Source organism: Benincasa hispida, chromosome 6 (genome assembly GCF_009727055.1).
Source record: "Benincasa hispida cultivar B227 chromosome 6, ASM972705v1, whole genome shotgun sequence".
In the NCBI taxonomy this organism is placed as follows: Eukaryota; Viridiplantae; Streptophyta; class Magnoliopsida; order Cucurbitales; family Cucurbitaceae; genus Benincasa; species Benincasa hispida.
This window is the reverse complement of record NC_052354.1, coordinates 53099372-53116730: the sequence shown is the minus strand read 5'-3', so window position 1 is coordinate 53116730 and position 17359 is coordinate 53099372. Positions and strand designations below refer to the sequence as shown.

General features: G+C 31.7%; 1 long non-coding RNA gene across 1 annotated transcript; it reads right to left on the bottom strand.

The window, feature by feature from the left end:
• Positions 1-15869: 15869 nt before the first annotated feature.
• On the bottom strand, positions 15870-16536 carry LOC120079503. Its single transcript, XR_005482247.1, has 2 exons — positions 16177-16536; positions 15870-16085 (listed from the first exon to the last, which is right to left on the bottom strand). It is a non-coding gene; the product is annotated as an uncharacterized LOC120079503 (long non-coding RNA).
• Between the last annotated feature and the right edge of the window lie 823 nt (positions 16537-17359).

Below are 17359 nucleotides of genomic sequence, written 5' to 3'. Positions count from 1 at the left end.
TAAAATTAATAATATTTTTTAATTTTAAAATAAATTGATTTATGAAATCAATTTATCAAAAGTTGAAAAAGAAGAGAAAAACACATAATGAAAAATTGGTTTTCTCCAATGTCTTCTTCAAGTAGATCACACTAAACTCACCATCTTGGTCTTCAATTACTCCAAGTATGAGTTGCATCTCATGCAGCCATACTCATTGCATGATGATATGCAATGTATTAAAGAGATTGGAGTGATTTTGAGGCAATTCAATCGATAGAATTTCTCTAAAAAATTCGTGAGAAGAAAGAGTTCTTCATTGGGTTGCTTCTGTGAGTTTGTCTCCAAATTCCCTTTATTTCAACTTATTTTTAATCTCACAACTCAATCTAGAGCACCAAGAGGATAGTAGGGAAGATTGTGGGGTGGTCTACAACAAGATTCGGAGGAGATTTATAGCTGGATTTAAGCTTTAGAAAAAGTTCTATAAAGGTATGAGTTGAAACCCATCTATTTCTACTATAGCATGCTTTAGTTTTTGCCAAAATTAATGAATTTGAGTGCTTAAGAATCCTAGTCGCTTCCGCTGCATGCTGGTACATTCCAACAAACCTATAGTATTAATTATTAAATATAAATCAAATTCATATTAATATTTGAATCATATTCAAATATTTTTCTCCCAAATAAAACTTTATATTATAATGTATCATATACATTATAATATTTGCATTTCTTATAATTCATTTTAATTATATAATTAATTTTCTTTATTAATTTGAACAATTCAAATTAATCCAAATTAATTCAATTCTCTTTAATCCCAATTGAGCTAGTAAGGGGACCTTTTGAACCTATTGATTAAAGCTCCAATGATACTTGATTAATCAGTTAAACTCTTTAATTGAATTAATCAACTTTCATTAACTGTCGGTCACTCCACTAAAGACCGACAGCTGCACTCTTCGCACTATAGATAATTTTTTGTATCCACTAGATATAACCAATCAATAGGGCATCGACCCTTCATAACTTACTCATAAGTACAGATGGGTCAAAATTACCGTTTTGCCCCTGTAATTACATCTAACTCCTTAAGTACCACATATCTCTCTAATGAACAAAAAGTTATAGTCCAACTATAACCAAACTCATTTCAAGTGGAGAGGGTGTGGTGCTACATTGTTTAAGTCTTGGATAAACTCTTAAGGGAGCAAGTTCACTACTTACCTTAAGAATAGGGAAGGAGTGAATTCCTTCTTGTGAAGCTGGATTTCTAACTCCCCAAACAAATGAATCCTTAAAATGATAGGCATATTGAGTCAGCGAAACTGGTTATTCTCACCCATACAAATCAAAGGACCACTTCTATAGGCAGAAGTTTACAACTCACTCAAGATTCAGGTCAAATCACTTATGGTCATTGTGATGAAATGTAAATCTCTACTAACAACGGTGTTATATAGAGATACTAATCATTTTGTGGTCTGGTCTTATATAAACTCTTTGCATAAAATACCCCTGCTCGCATGTCTCCACATGAATTATTGGGATTATATCATTTGTAACACTTTACAACAATTGTAATAACTATAATGCGTGTTGTATTCAGGATAGAGTGCCTAACCTTATCCTTCTACTATATACTGTTTAGATTATCACTTAAATATGAAAAACCTATATGTTTCTACATACATGTTTAAGTTACAAAAGATAACCTTCGATCTTGGTTTATTTTTTTTGTGTGTGTTAATGCAACTAAATGTCAAATAAAATACCTCTTTTTTATTAGATAAATAAAGTGTTTGTACAATACAATTACAAACTACAAAACCACGAGATTTAGGGCATCAACCTCAACAATTTTTTACTTATCCTAAAGTTAGTAGGGTGTACATAATAAAAGAGAAAACCAATACATAGTACAAAACTAGGGCATACAATACGCATCCAGTAAAATCTCCCACTTGCCCTAGACTAGATGTGGCTTGTCTCATAGACCCAAATTCTCCAAGTGACCATCAAACACCTTAGCCGTGAGGGCCTTTGTAAACGGATTGACAATATTGTGCTCCGGAGTAATCTTGGTGATGATCACGTCACTTGCACTCAATATGATTTCCACATTTGTGGCTCATGGGCTCGCTGGAATTAACTACAATACCACAATTATCACAATAAAAGGTGGTAAGCCTTAATATATCTTAAACAACTTCCAGGCCAGTCAAGAATTTCTAGAGCCAAACAACCTCATTGGCAGCTTCACAAAACACTACATATTTTGCCTCCATGGTGGAGTCAGATATATACCTCTATTTGGTGTTGCTTCAGACTACATCTTCTCCATTAAGAGTAAACACTGATCCTGAAGTGGATTTCCTAAAATTTCTATTGGTCTAAAAATCAGAGTCGGCATATCCTATAAGGATTAAATCCTTATACCTATACACAAGCATGTATTCTCTTAAGATACTTAAGGATGGTTTTAACGATGATCCAGTGATCTAATCTTGGATTAAACTGATATTTATTGGCTATCCCAACTACATAGCAAGTATCAAGTCTAGTACATAACAGTGCATACATCAGGCTGCCAACAACTGATAAATAGGGGATCCGTCTCATCTTCTCAACTTCTTGAGGTGTCTTAGGACACTGTTCTTTGGACAAGAAAACTCCTTGCCTAAAAGGTAGTAAACCTTTCTTGGAGTTTTGCATCGAATATTTGATGGGCAGGTTATCAATAATGATGCCTGAGACAAGGCCAGCGATTTATTCTTACGATCACTAAATATCAGAATATCGAGAACAAACTGCATCTCTCCCAAATATTTCATTTGGAATTGGGTCGTCAATCGCCATTTTATGTCAGTTAGTAGACCTACATCGTTCCCAATGAGTAGAATATCGTCTACGTATAACACTAAGAAAACCATTGAATTGTTGATGATTTTCTTGTATACACAAGATTCATCAACATTTTGATCAAAGTCATAAGATTTGATTGTAGTATTAAACCTTATATTCCAAGATCAAGAAGCTTGTTTCAATCCATAAATGGACCAATTGAGCTTGCAAACCTTTTGCTCTTGACTTTGGGTTATGAATCCCTTTGGTTGTTGAATATAGATTGTCTCCTCAAGATTGCCATTCAGAAAGGAAGTCTTGATGTTCATAGTCAACTTCCTCTATTTGGGTATAACCCTTTGCCACTAGTCTGGCCTTGAAGGTGTACCTTACCATCTGCACCCATCTTCCTCTTGTAGATCCATTTGAAATCTATAGATTTTACCCCATCAGGTTGGTCCATAAGATCCCAGACTGAATCGAAGTATCTAGACTCCATTTTGAGATTCATAGCTTTGATCCATTCATCTTATCTACATCATCCATTGCCTGTTTATAAGATAATGGATTCTCAACTTCCCCATCAGATATGATAGGGTTTCTGTTAAACCCATATAACAAAAAAGTGGGTTTGTAACCCTCGCACTACATCAAGGCTCCCTCAACAATTGAGGTGGATGCTACCTACTAGATGAAACAACTGTTGGGGTTGATGTTTTACATCTTATAGGGTCCTATAGTTTGTAATTGTATTTTACAAACATCTTACTTATTTAATAAAATATATGATGTTTTATTTCATTTTTAGTTGCATTAACCAAAACCAATAAACTAAGATCCAAAGTTATCTTGTAGTTTAAACATGTATGTAGAGACATACGAGTGGATCATGTTTTAAGTGATAGCCTAAATGGTCTGTAGTAGATGGATAAGGTTGGATACCTTATCCTGGTAACACTACGAGTATGACCTGCTTTGTAGATCTTTCAATTGTTGTAAAGTACTACAAATGATCTGATCCTGATCATTCATGTGGAGACATATGAGTAGGGATATTCTATATCAATGAGTTTGTATAATACCAGACCATGAAATGTTTAGTCTTATTATATAATGTCGTTCATAATAGAGACTTACATTTCACCAAGATGACCATAAGTAACATGACCTGAATTCTAAGTAAGTTATGAACTCCTACCTATAAAGGCGGTTCTTTGATTTATATGGGTGAGAATGGCTAGATCGCAGACTCAACAAGCCTACCTTTTTGGGGATTTGTCTGAATGGGGAGCTGGGAACACAACTACACAAGAAAAAATTCACTCCTTCCCTAATGTCAGTGTAAGTGGATAAATTGCTCCCTTAAGGGCTGATTCCAAGGATGGAACAATGTGGCGCCACACCCTCTCCTGGCTCGAAAGGGGTTTGGTCATAGTTGGACTATGATTTATTGTTCATTAGAGGGATCAATGGTACTTAAGGAGTTAGATATAACTACAACGAGCAATTTATGAAGGATCATCGTACTGTTGACTGGCTATATCCAATGGACACAAAAATACATCTGTAGTGCAAAGAGTACAAACGTCGGTCTTTACTAGAGTGTCTGACAATTAACGGATAGTAAATAATTTAATTAAAGAGTTTAATTAATTATTCACATACTTTTGAAGCTTCAAGTTATAGGTCCATGAGACCCCTCGGTAGCTCAACGAGAATAAATGAGAATAAGTTTTTGGATTAATTTGATTAGTTCAAATTAATTAAGGAAATTAATTATATGTGATATAATTAATTTAATTCTAATTATATATGATATAATTACTATAATGTATTTGATACATTATATTATAAAGTTTATTATAGATGAAATAAATATTTGAATGTGATTCAAATATGAATTATATGAATTGAATTCATATAATTAAATTTAATATAAATGAGATTTATATTAAAATCTATTGGTAGAAGAGTATTGAAACTATAAGTTATATTCCATTTGATACAATATAGAAACTATAGGTTATATATTATATTTGATTAACATAAAGCTTAATATATATATTTTATGATAAGGTAGTTATCATATAAATTTATATATTAAATGATTTATTTAAAATCTACGTGATAGTAGGGCGGACTGTTTTTCTTTTCTTTCTCTGGCATTTTCTTTCACAGAGAACATAGAAAGTGACAGAGATCTGACATTCCCATCATCATTCTCCTTTCTTTCATCTCTTTAATTCCCTCACCAAAATAGCCATAGCCGACAAACTTTTGGGTTCTCATCCATAAGAATACAGAGGAAATTTCGTGGTGGGATTCGTCGATTCAAAGGGTTCAATTGAAGAATCTTTCTTCAAATGTATGGGTTCTAAACCCTAATTTTAATTTTTGTATTTTGTTTTAAGCATACTGTAAATTTCTAAATTAAATACATATTTTTTCTGTTCATTTGTAAAAAATTTCGTGTTATGTGAAATTGGGAAATTGGGACGATCCTATATTCTACTCAAGGACTTTTCAAAGGGTTCCTTCACCAACATCAACAATTCTTGTTGATGTACTAGGCTCTTCAACAACTCTTGTTGAAGGTTCAATAGTTTCGTCGAAAAGTTCATTTAATATTATCTTACTGCGTGGTTTATGCTCCCTGATGCAGTCCCCTTCTAAAAATGTAGTGTTTATCTATACAAACACTTTATTATCTTTAGGATCATAGAAGTAACCACCTCTTATTCATTTGAGGTAGCCTAGAAATAGACATAATTTTGAACATGGGTTCAATTTCTTAGGATTAGCCACAAGTACATGTGTTAGGAAACCCTAAATCTTGAAATGGCGTAAAACCTTTACAACCATTCCATAATTTCAAAGGTGTTTTTATAAATACTCTTGGATGGAACACAATTTATAGGTTGCAATTTGTATTGCATAATCCCAGAACGAGTTATGTAAGTAAGCATAACTCATCATAGACCGAAACATATCCAAAAAGCTTTGATTTCTCCTTTTTGATATACCATTCTGCTAAGGTGCACCAGATGCTGAGAGTTGAGATACAATTGAAGGATCCCGTTTTAAAGAGAACTTATGAGCGGAAGTGGATCGTCCAAATCTCATTTCAATTGAAATAAACATTTATATTAAATAGTATAGATTTGTTGGGTTTTATGTCCTAAAACCCGTGGTTTGTAAACAATAAAACTTATTCTGAAAATTCAATAAGTTGTTATTGAATATATGTATTGCTTATTAGAAATCTAATAAACCTAAAAGTCCCTTGACTATTACATGAATACTTGAACTTTATATGGAGACATAAAAGTGGATCGGGTTTGAGTAAATAGTTAAAATGAACTGGCAATACTATTGGATGTGGCCTACTCTGTAGTGGTTACAAAGAGTTGTAAAGTGCTACAAACGAAGTGATCCTAATTCGTACATATTATGACATGAGAAGTGTGGGCGTCCTGTGCAAATGAGTTTGTACAAGATCGGACCACAAAATCAATCACTCTTACTTTATAACACTATTTACTGTTTAAGACTGACTATTTCAAAGTGATGACCTAGGTAACTTGACCTTAGTCTTTAGCTAACCTCCCTTAAGTTCTTACGAAGGTTACATAATTACAAGCATACAACCAAGACATTACTTTTATAGAAAAATATTCACAGGTGGCCCAAACATTCCTACAAAAACCCTAGTCCCTCACAAAACATATGTACATAAACAGATTATTAACCTAAGTCTTTTAATTGGCAAGCAGCAGCAGGATCACCTTTGAGGAAACTGACCGCTACCTAAAAAGGGAAAACACAGAAATTCTGTGAGCTAAAAGCTCAGTGAAAAACTACAAAATCGTAAAGCAACAAACGTAGCATCACTATAAATATGTAAATATACCAATGAGTAAAGTCAAGCAATTGTCTCTATATGTAGCTGTAAACTATTCTCAGACATCATTAAATATTATTATTCCCTAGTTGAGAACGAGCCTAAACGCTCTAGCTTCTAAACGTTTATTACCAACCAAGAAACCCATATTTCGGGCTCTCATTCATAACTGTCGACGTGCACGTGGCCATACTAAGTGCCATTATATTTTAGGTACTTCAGCTCAGATACCTTCTCAAATTTGTCCTTCGGTATCGAGCTACTATGATACCTTCTCATATGTCCTTCGGTATCAAATTGGCCAGATACCTTCTCAAATGTCCTTCGGTATCAAGCCAGGTACCTTCTCAAATGTCCTTCGGTACCTAATTGGTTAGATACATTCTCAACGTCCTTCGGTATCAAATGTGTATTTTGTAACATCAAATTAAGTTCCATTGCCTAGTATTTACACAAGAGTTATTCCATTGTCACTCACTTACACAGGAACTCATTCTCTCATAGCCTTTCTCTAGGAAGCATATATCAAAATAAAAAACATAGCTTTTGTAATGATTACACAACATACCTTGGCCTGTGTTACACACATACAAGCCGAGAAACATGCATTAAGTTATTCTCCAACCATTTGTTGCTCAGGAAAGTATAAATACTTCATTAATGTCAATGTGCTTTACTTGATCATATATGCATGAGTATTGGAAACCTTAAGTTTACTGAGTCACTCACCGTTCATCGAGCTCTTATTGGTTTATACGCTTCCCCTAGCTTTTCTTGGCGTGAAAAGATATAATTCCCGATTAAACTACTTAGAATTCCTAGTAAAATATCTAAAATAATTCATTTATTAAAGGAACTTCCATCAATACAGACAGCTTTACTGGCGACATCCCCCTGAGCGATGCTAGCGAGATCCCCCCTGAGCGATACTAGCGAGATCCTCTAGAGCGATGCCAGCGAGATCCTCTAGAGCGATACCAGCGAGATCCTCTAGAGCGATACCAGCGAGATCCTTTAGAGGGATACCAGTGAGATCCTTTAGAGCGATACCAACGAGATCCTCTAGAGCGAGATCAAATTTTTCCTGTGAAATTCTTAGCGATACTCACCTCAATTCCTAGCGAGATTTTCCCCTAGACCGAGATCCTTCTAATAAAATCAGCAAGATTTCCTTTATAAACGAGATCCTTATGCCCAAATCTCGCTATAATTCTCCACGATGAACTGCTTGCTTGTTCCTCACAAGCAGCTGTCTGCTTATGCACTAATTCCTTGTTATAACTTCAAAATTTCATAACTCAAAATCCAGAGCTCTTTTTAAGAAACTTTCTTCTACAAACCTGTTTAGATTTGAGTTAGCTTCCTTGTTTTAAAATTTCAGCCTAGAATTCTTTATAATTTGGCTTGGAACTTCTAAATTTCACCTTGGGCCCTGGTTAATCCGTGGTTCTGCCTCTTCTGCAAATTCTCCACTTTTGTTCTTTTCCTCTTGCAATCTTTCTCCAGCAGGATAACTTTGAAAACTAGATTCTCCCAGCTTTCAAATGACTTTGAATTCGCTAAATTTTCACTTGTCAATTGCCAAAACCATGCTTTTGAAGTTTCACTTCCCTTTTTAATCTTTCTGCCGCTTCCTGAGTTCAAAGAATAAATTGTCACGTCACTCCACACTTAGTGCCTCCAGCCAGACTAATGATTGAGTTTTTTCATTTGATATATTTTCCTTCCTTCCTTCATAATCCCTATAAATAACATGAATTTTTATTTAATAAATATGTAATATAACATTCCTTTGGCTAAACATGATTATCTAGGAAACCTAAGTTCGGGGTTTACATTAACGTACTAATCATGGTTATATCGAGTGGACATAATATATCTACAGTGAGGGAAGTTCAACTATGGGCTTTAGTGGAGTGACCCATTAGTTAACGAATGGGGGTTAATTCGGTGTAATGACTTTAGCCAATTAATCTCGAATCGTTGAAGCCTATGATCTGTAGGTCCGCGAGGTCCTCTACTAGCTCGTAAATGGATTAGCTTTAAAGTAATGTTATAAGTTAATTTGAAACATTCAAATTAGAATTAAAGAAATTAGTAATTATATAAGATATAATTACACGTTTAATTTTAAGAATTAAATGGAATTGGAGAATTAATACTTAAATAAGATTTAAATATATGAAGGTGGATTTGTGTAAAATTAATTTAATATTTGATATTAAATTAATTAGAATTATTGTTTAAATAATTATTTATTATTTTTATTTGAAATTAACTTTGTAAAATTAATAATATTTATAATTTTATAAATCAAATTGATTTTTGGAATCAATTTTGTAAAAATAGAAAAGTTAAAAAATCACAAAATGGAAATTCGGTTTTTTCCATTATCATCTTCAAGTTGCTCATACTAAACCCACTCTCTTTGACATCAATAACTCCAAGCATGAGTTACATCTCATGCAGTTCTTCTTTACATGATAGTCTACAATATATTGAGAAGATTGGAGTGGAATTGAGGCATGCAATCTATAGAATTTTTGCTGAAAAATTCGTGGTGAAGAAGGTGTTATTCAAGTGGATTGCTGCTCTGAGTTTTTCTCCAAGTTTCCTTCATTCAAGCTTATTTTGAGTCCCACGACTCAATCTAGAGCTCCAAGAGAATAGTGGGTAAGATCTTGAGGTGGTCTACAACAAGATTTGGAGAAATCTACAACTGGAATTGAGCTTTGAAGAAGTTCTACAAAGGTATGACAAACCCTCTTATTTTAGTATGAGCATGCTTTAGTTTCTGCCAAAATTAATGAATTAGAGTGCTTATTGATCCTTGTTGCTTCCGCTGCTTGCTGATACAATCCAACAATTGGTATCAGAGTATCATTTAAGCATTCAATTCGGTTTAATATTGGTATAGTGGGTATTTTTCATGAGTTATATGAAAATGGTGCACTGATATGATTTTTTGAGATTTGACATTTAATTTCTCTTTAATTTCTTGATTAAATTTGTAATTGGCTCTTGTTTAATGAGCTTATATGTGTTCTCAAGAGTCTATAATTTATTTGGAGTAATTGGAATTGAAATTAAAATGTAATTGAAGAAACAAGTGAAGAAGGTCGAGTTGCAGATTCCAGTTTTTCAGCATCTGCTCAAATATCGCCGTTGAGGTTTAAATGCTAGACTTCGTCTAGCTACGGGCGTTAAACGATGTGAAGAAAATCTAGACGATCATATAGCTATGGGCACTGATCGTTGAAGTGATGTGCACTAAACAATCATATAGCTACGGGAGCTAAAAGATGCAGTGAAGTGCTATACGATGGCACTACACAATCGTGTAGCTTTGCGCGGCAGCTAAACGATGCGTTGAAGTGCTATATGATGGCACTACACGATAATGTAGCTTTGTGTGTGCGCTAACGATAAAAAAGAGGCGTTGTACGATGGCGTTATGCGATCGTGTAGTTTTGATCGACGCTAAATGATGACACTATATGATAGATGGAAGACACTACACAATCTGTAGCTTGGTCAGGCACTATACGATGACGCTACACGATCAGGCAAACACTAGACGATGGTGAGGCACCTCATTGTTCAAGCCCCAAAATCAACCCTTAAGGGAATAATTTATCTTCTTACCCTAACTATAAGGAAGAAGTGAATTCCTTCTTATGTAGCTGTATTTCCAGCTCCCCAACCAAATGATTAGAAAACCTCTTTTCCCTCTCTCTCATTTCTTTACGTAAAATTGAGTGGTTTGATGGTTGAGGGGGTTATAAAGCCCTCATCTTTTCTTTTAATTCAAAATTCAAACTCAAAATTTGAATTTTAATAATATATTTATATTAACTAACTTAATATATATAAATATTAAACTATATGTTATATCACATATAACATATAACCTATAGTTTATATTATATCACATATAATATAACTTATAGATTTTATATTAATCACATTCATATAATTTAATATTTGAACCACATTCAAATAACAACCCCTTTCATCAAACTATATAAATTTAATATGCATATTAGTATTAATTTTAACATATAGTTTCTATATGAATCATATTCACATAATTAATATTTGAATCATATTCAAATATTTATTTCTCTCATAAAACTATATAAAATTAATATGAATCATATTCACACTAAATTTTAACATATAGTTTTTATATGAATCATATTCAAATATTTATTTCTCTCATAAAAATGTATCAACATACATTATATTATATAATGTATCAATATACATTATTTAACTGTATCTTATATAATTAATTCTCTTTAATTAATTTGAACAATTCAAATCACACCAAAATTAATTTGATTCTCATCAGTCTTCCTTGAGCTAACGAGGGGCCCTTATGGACCAGTAGATTGAAGCTTCAATGATATGAGATTAATTTATTAAACTCTTTTAACCAAATTAATCATCATTCATTAACTGTCGGTTACTCCACTAAAGACCGACAGCTAAACTCTTCGCACTATAGATATATTTACGTGTCAATTGGATATTGTCAATCAACAGTACGTTGACCTTTCACAAATTACTCGTAAGTACAATTTGATCAAATTACCGTTTTACCAATGTAGTTACATCTAATTTCTTAAGTATCACTGATCCCTCTAATGAACAATTAGTCATAGTTCAACTATGATCAAACCCCTATCAAGCCAGAAGATGGTGAGGGATCTCATTGTTCAAGCCCTAAAATCAACCCTTAAGGGAACAATTTATCTTCTTACCATAACTGTAGGGAAAGAGTGAATTCCTTCTTGTGTAGTTGTGTTTCCAGCTCTCCAATCAGACGAATCCCCAAAATGGTAGGCTTATTGAATCGACGAATTTGGCCACTCTCACCCTTATAAATCAAAGAATCGCCCTCATAGGCAGGAATTCACAACTCACTTAGAATTAAGGTCAAGTCACCTTTGGTCATCCTGGTGAAATGTAAGTCTCTTTTAGCAACGACGTTATAAAAATAGACTTGAAGAACTTTAGAGACGTTATAAAAAGGATCATAAGGCATACATACATCAAAGTTAGCTTCCACTTAAAGAAATTTAGAGAAAGAATGTGTAGAGCTTACAATAAAAAAAATGTCAAACTTTTAACAAAAATGGTAGTAAAAGGTATTGAAGAAGGGAAGAGAGAAAAAATATGCAAAATAGAGAAGTAAGGCAATATTAACGATTTATATTCATATAACAGTAAAGATGTTTTTGAACTATACTTTTAAAGTTTAAGGGTAATTTTGAAACTTTTGAAAATTCAGCGGTATTTTTGACACAAAACACTAACCATTTCCATCCAAAACAAGTAGCAAGGTTATGTTTAACTCGTTTTGGAAGTTTGATGGTGTTTTAGAAACTTTTGAAAGTTCAAAGGTATTTTTGACACAAAGTACAAATTTTAGAGATATTTGGTACGATTTAGTCTAAATATTTTAGGCATAGAAGTTTGATTTACAATGAATGTGAATGCATATAAATGGTCACTCTAATAATTTTGGATTTTCATGATACCAGAGTATAGTCAAATTGAGAGTGGAGAGAGAAAAAATATCATAAATATAAAAAAAAAAAAAAAAAGTTGCCCATTTTTAGTGAGAAATGGGGACAAAATTTTCCGAATGTGAGACAAATAAATATCATTCATAATGTAATTTCTTTTTCTTCATCTTGTTTTGTTGTTTAAAAACTAATATTTTAAAAATAAACATTTTTTTTTAAAAAAAATACAATATTACCGAATGTAATAATTTAAAGTCTATATATGTTCTCTCGAGTACAAAAGAATATGAGGTTTAGATTTAAACTCTAATTTGAGTTTTTTTTTTTTTTTTGAGAAAAAAGTTTTTTCAAACCTACAATTCAAAGTATTTTAATTAATATTTATGACAAAATTAATTATATCATTCTCCAAAGTAGGTAAGCATATAAATATAAATTACAACTTTAGTTTACAATTTTTTTGTATTTATTTGATCCATCTATTTCACACATAAAATAAAAATAAAAAAATAGAGGCATCTATTGCTAGGTCCCATAACATTTAATTTTGTGTTTAATACATTCCTAACATATTCTATTTTTTTTTTTTTAAAAAAAAATTGATATGTTAGATATAAAGTTGAGTTTTTTTTGTTTAATGGAACCATAAATTTTCAATTTTGTATTTAATGTGTTTGTGAATTTTGAAAATGTTAAATAAAATCAAGATTTATTAAATACAAAATAAAAAAAATTCAATTACCTATCATGCACGCAACAAAAAGTTTCATGACTTATTAGACATTTTTTAATTATGAGGAGAAATAAAATAATATTTGACAAATTTTAATTTTAAACAAAAAAAATTAGTTACGGTAATGAATAATAAATTTGTGTAATTTAATTATATGAATAAAATAGATTATCATTTCAATTATTTTTATATTGATGTTTAATTTATAATTTATTAAATATAATTATTTGAAAATATATATGGTTTGAAATGCAACTATTTTGTTTAATCTAAATTGTTTGTTAAAAGATTTGTCTTTTATAAAAAAGAATAATTATTCTAAGAATTTCAACCAATTAAAAATGAGAATAAATGTGAACAAGTAAATTAATATGAAAGCATAAACTTGAGATTTGTATACTGTTATGGAAGATAGCAAATTTTTAGGAAAGACGAAATCTAAAAAGTTGTATTTAATAATAGTTTTTGCTTTTGCATTTTAGAACAAATTTAGGAGTGATTTTAGTATATTAATTTATAATTTGTTTTATCAAACAATTTAGACGATTAAGATTTTTATATAATCACTTTTTACAATTGCAAAAGTAAATCCCAAACGGAGTCTTAGTATCAATACTTTTGTAGTTTATAGACCGGATAGATGTAAAACTTAAAGTTTGGGGACTAGATTGGTAAACTTTAACAATATTTTAAGTTTGTTTTTTAATTGTTATGACTTAGACCATGTTTCATTATCATTTTGTTTTTTTAAAATTGTACTTGCTTTCTCACCATTCTTTACCATGATTTTCATATTTTCTATAAAAAGATATATTTATAGTTTATTTGTTTCACAAATTTTGCAATGGATTTTCAAATAAAAAATTAATATAAATCCCATTTGGTAGCTATTTGGTTTTTTTATTTTTAGTTTTTAAAAATTAAGCTTACAAACACCTTTTACATCTCTAGATTTATTGCTTTGTTATCTACTTTCTACTCACATGTTTTAAAACCATGCCAAAAATTAGAAAATAAAAAAAAGTATATGTTAAAAACTTGTTTTTGTTTTTAGAATTTGACTAATAATTATACTCACATGCTTAAGAAATATGTAAATTATTATAGGAAATTTGGAGGAAATAGGCTTAGTTTTCAAAAACTAAAAAAAAAAAGAAAAAGAAAAAGAAATGGTTAGCAAATGGGTCTATCCTTATTTGTTTGACATGATTTCACTTTTTAAAATCTAAAATATTATTAACATATATGACATGAGTTTTCTAATACCCTTTATAATACATGAGAGATGAAGAGTAAAAAAAAAATAACATAATGAACTAATGGTTTAAATATCAATTAATCTGTACAAATTATTTTGAATTAATTATTAAATATAAATAAAATATTTAGACTTAATAAATTTCAATCCATACATTTATCATTAATATTTTAGAGTATAAGAATTTATTATTAATTATTTATATTTTAATCGTAACGACCGGCTCCCTAGGACTTAAACTAGACCATTACTATAGACATGATTGCATACAATTCAAATTGATATATTTTCATGATTTAGTAAAATCAAATAAATAACATAAAATAATTAACTTTAATAAAACTAAATAACTGAAACTCATTTAATATGGTACCCTTAAAACTATAAAACAAAGCTAAAAATTTCTTTTAAAAAGTTTAAAAGCATAATTACCAAAACTTCGAGTTCAAACATCAAAACTAGAAAGTTTAAAACATGAGCAGAAACATATGAATGGTCTGAGTGGTTTGATCATGGATTCTGCTTGTCATTTGCCGATGTCCCCTTACCTTTTCTTGAAAGAGAAACATGAAAAAGAATGAGTATAAAACACTCGATAAGTAACCCCACTACTCGGATTAGGCTAAGCATTTATGTCCAATAAATGTGACATGAACCAAACATCTTGAGCTAGTGGGACCTAATCTGAAGTGCTAAAACTGTACATGGACTGTTATTTGAGTGAACAATTTAACCCACCCTACCGTAGATAATATGTACTCATATTAACCAGCGAACCTGAAGAGACACATCACTGGTAGACCCAAAGGCATAAATAAACTGGTGGACCCCAAGGCGCACATAAATTAATGGACCTGAAGGCGCACTTAACTGAATCTAAGGTGTACATAGCTACTAGTAAGACGGAAATTGTCACTAATTTAATCTTTTAAAAAAACATATAATAAAATGGTCCTTTATCATGAAATTAACATAACATAAATTCATGAGTTCATAGCATAATATCTCATAAAATCATAGCATGGATAACTGAATTTCTTTCACAAGGAGAATATACCTTTTTTGGCAACTGTTTGGCAAAAAATAAAAAATAATATTTTTTTAACTTTGTTTTGCCTGGCACAAAGGCAACTCCAATAGTATGTAGCATAACAACTCATAATATAGACTCATGCCCAATTATCCTTTTAATATATCTCATAAAACTCAAAGTCGTGCTCAAACATGTATAACGTACTTCAAACATTTTTTATCATATGTTCATATACTTTTCTCATCAGTTCATACAATCTCAGAACCAACAAAATTAACCTTAAATTTATCGTCTGGGACGAAGGTGGTTCCAGTAAGATTACTTACCTCAATTAAATCTAAATGAACTCAAGCAAGTTCATCTTCTCTTTGCCAAACAAGACATTGAAATAAGACCTAAAACCTAAAATTTAAATTAAATCTTCCGGGATCTAATTCCAATTAACCAAATTAATCCAAAATTTAATCTCCGAATAACCACCCAAAATGTGGTTTGATCCGAAACCACTTCCAAACTTCAATTAGGATATCCAAACTAGAAATTTCTCCAAAATAACCTCCCAAATCACCATGAAATCAAAACCCAAGCCAAAATTTAGTAGATATTTGAGATTAAATAAAAATCCAAACAAAAGCCAAACAACATCTCACCCAAAAAATTTAGTGGATATTTGAGATTAAATAAATATCCAAACAAAAGACAAACAACATCTCACCCAAAAGTACCAGAATCACCAAAATCGCCTGTTGAAGTTGCTGGACAACGGATCTAAAACCTCCCAAAAACTCCAATTCAACCTTCTAATGCCAAGAGGAAAAAGAAATCAAACCCAATTCATAGTGGGTGTTCAAAATTTAAGCAAAAAATTTAACCAAACTAGCCAAATCTTACCCAAATCTCAAAATTCTTGAGAGAACCAAGTGGCAGCTGGCTCGACAATGAGGCGACAATTTTCGACAGCAGATAACTTCAGGCGGCCTACGACAGAAGATGTAGAGGCAATAGAGGGTTCGACAAGCACCAGATCTGTGCACAGAAACGACGCACGATTGACTGGGCACACGAACGACAGCGACGATTCCTTCGACGACCGGTAACGGAGATGAACGGCGATGAAGACTCCACCATTTGAAGTTCGGTTGCAGTGCCTGTGAAGGTGAGAACAACGGAAGAAAACGCTGCGCGAGGTTGAGAGAGAGAGATTCCCTAATCCCCCTCCCCCCTTCCCCTCCCCTTCCTTAACCTTTAACTTAATTTCAAACTTATATATATAAACTCATTTTCTTCTTCTTTTCCAAATTTTAAAAAAAATCCAAATCCCAGGAAATAGAATCTCCCAATTTTAATTCAACTTCCCAAATTAAATCTAAATTGAAATAAATCCCAAATTCTTCTTACATTAAAACTTAAATTCCAAAATTCTTCATTGAGAAAAATTTAAAAATTGAATTATCCTTTAATAATTCAATTCAACTTCCAAAATTCAAAATAACATTCTCAAATATTATAACATAATTGAATTTAAATTACATAAAAAAAAATCAGGACGCCATATTCTTTCCTTCTCAAGAAACTTTCGTCCTCGAAAGTTCATTCCTAAAACCCTGGATACTGAGCTCTCATCTCGTTCTTTGGATTCCAAACTGATTCATCATCCCGTGTGTAGACGTACTTAAAACTTTCACGCTATGTGAAGATCTATACTTTTTGTATACATAAGTAACTTCTCCAAATCTCCAAAGTAAACACCAATTCTAAATCTTAAGTTAAATGGTTTAGCATATTCCTAACATCCGACACGAACAACCATGTGACTTTAGTGCATCCACCATTAATCATGCTAACCAAATAGGCTTTTTGTGCCTTGGTTAACACTCTTTCTTGTTCTTATATCTGAAAATATTTTGGCCAACTTTAGTTTTGGCCATTTCACATGTAAAACTTGTCTTTACAAGAGTGTTAAGCCACTCTCCTTATAGAAACAGTCTGTACTAATGTGGTTCTCGACCATCTAATCTATGACTAAGTAATATTAAACTTTACATGTCCAAACCTACCAAGGTTATAACTAGCA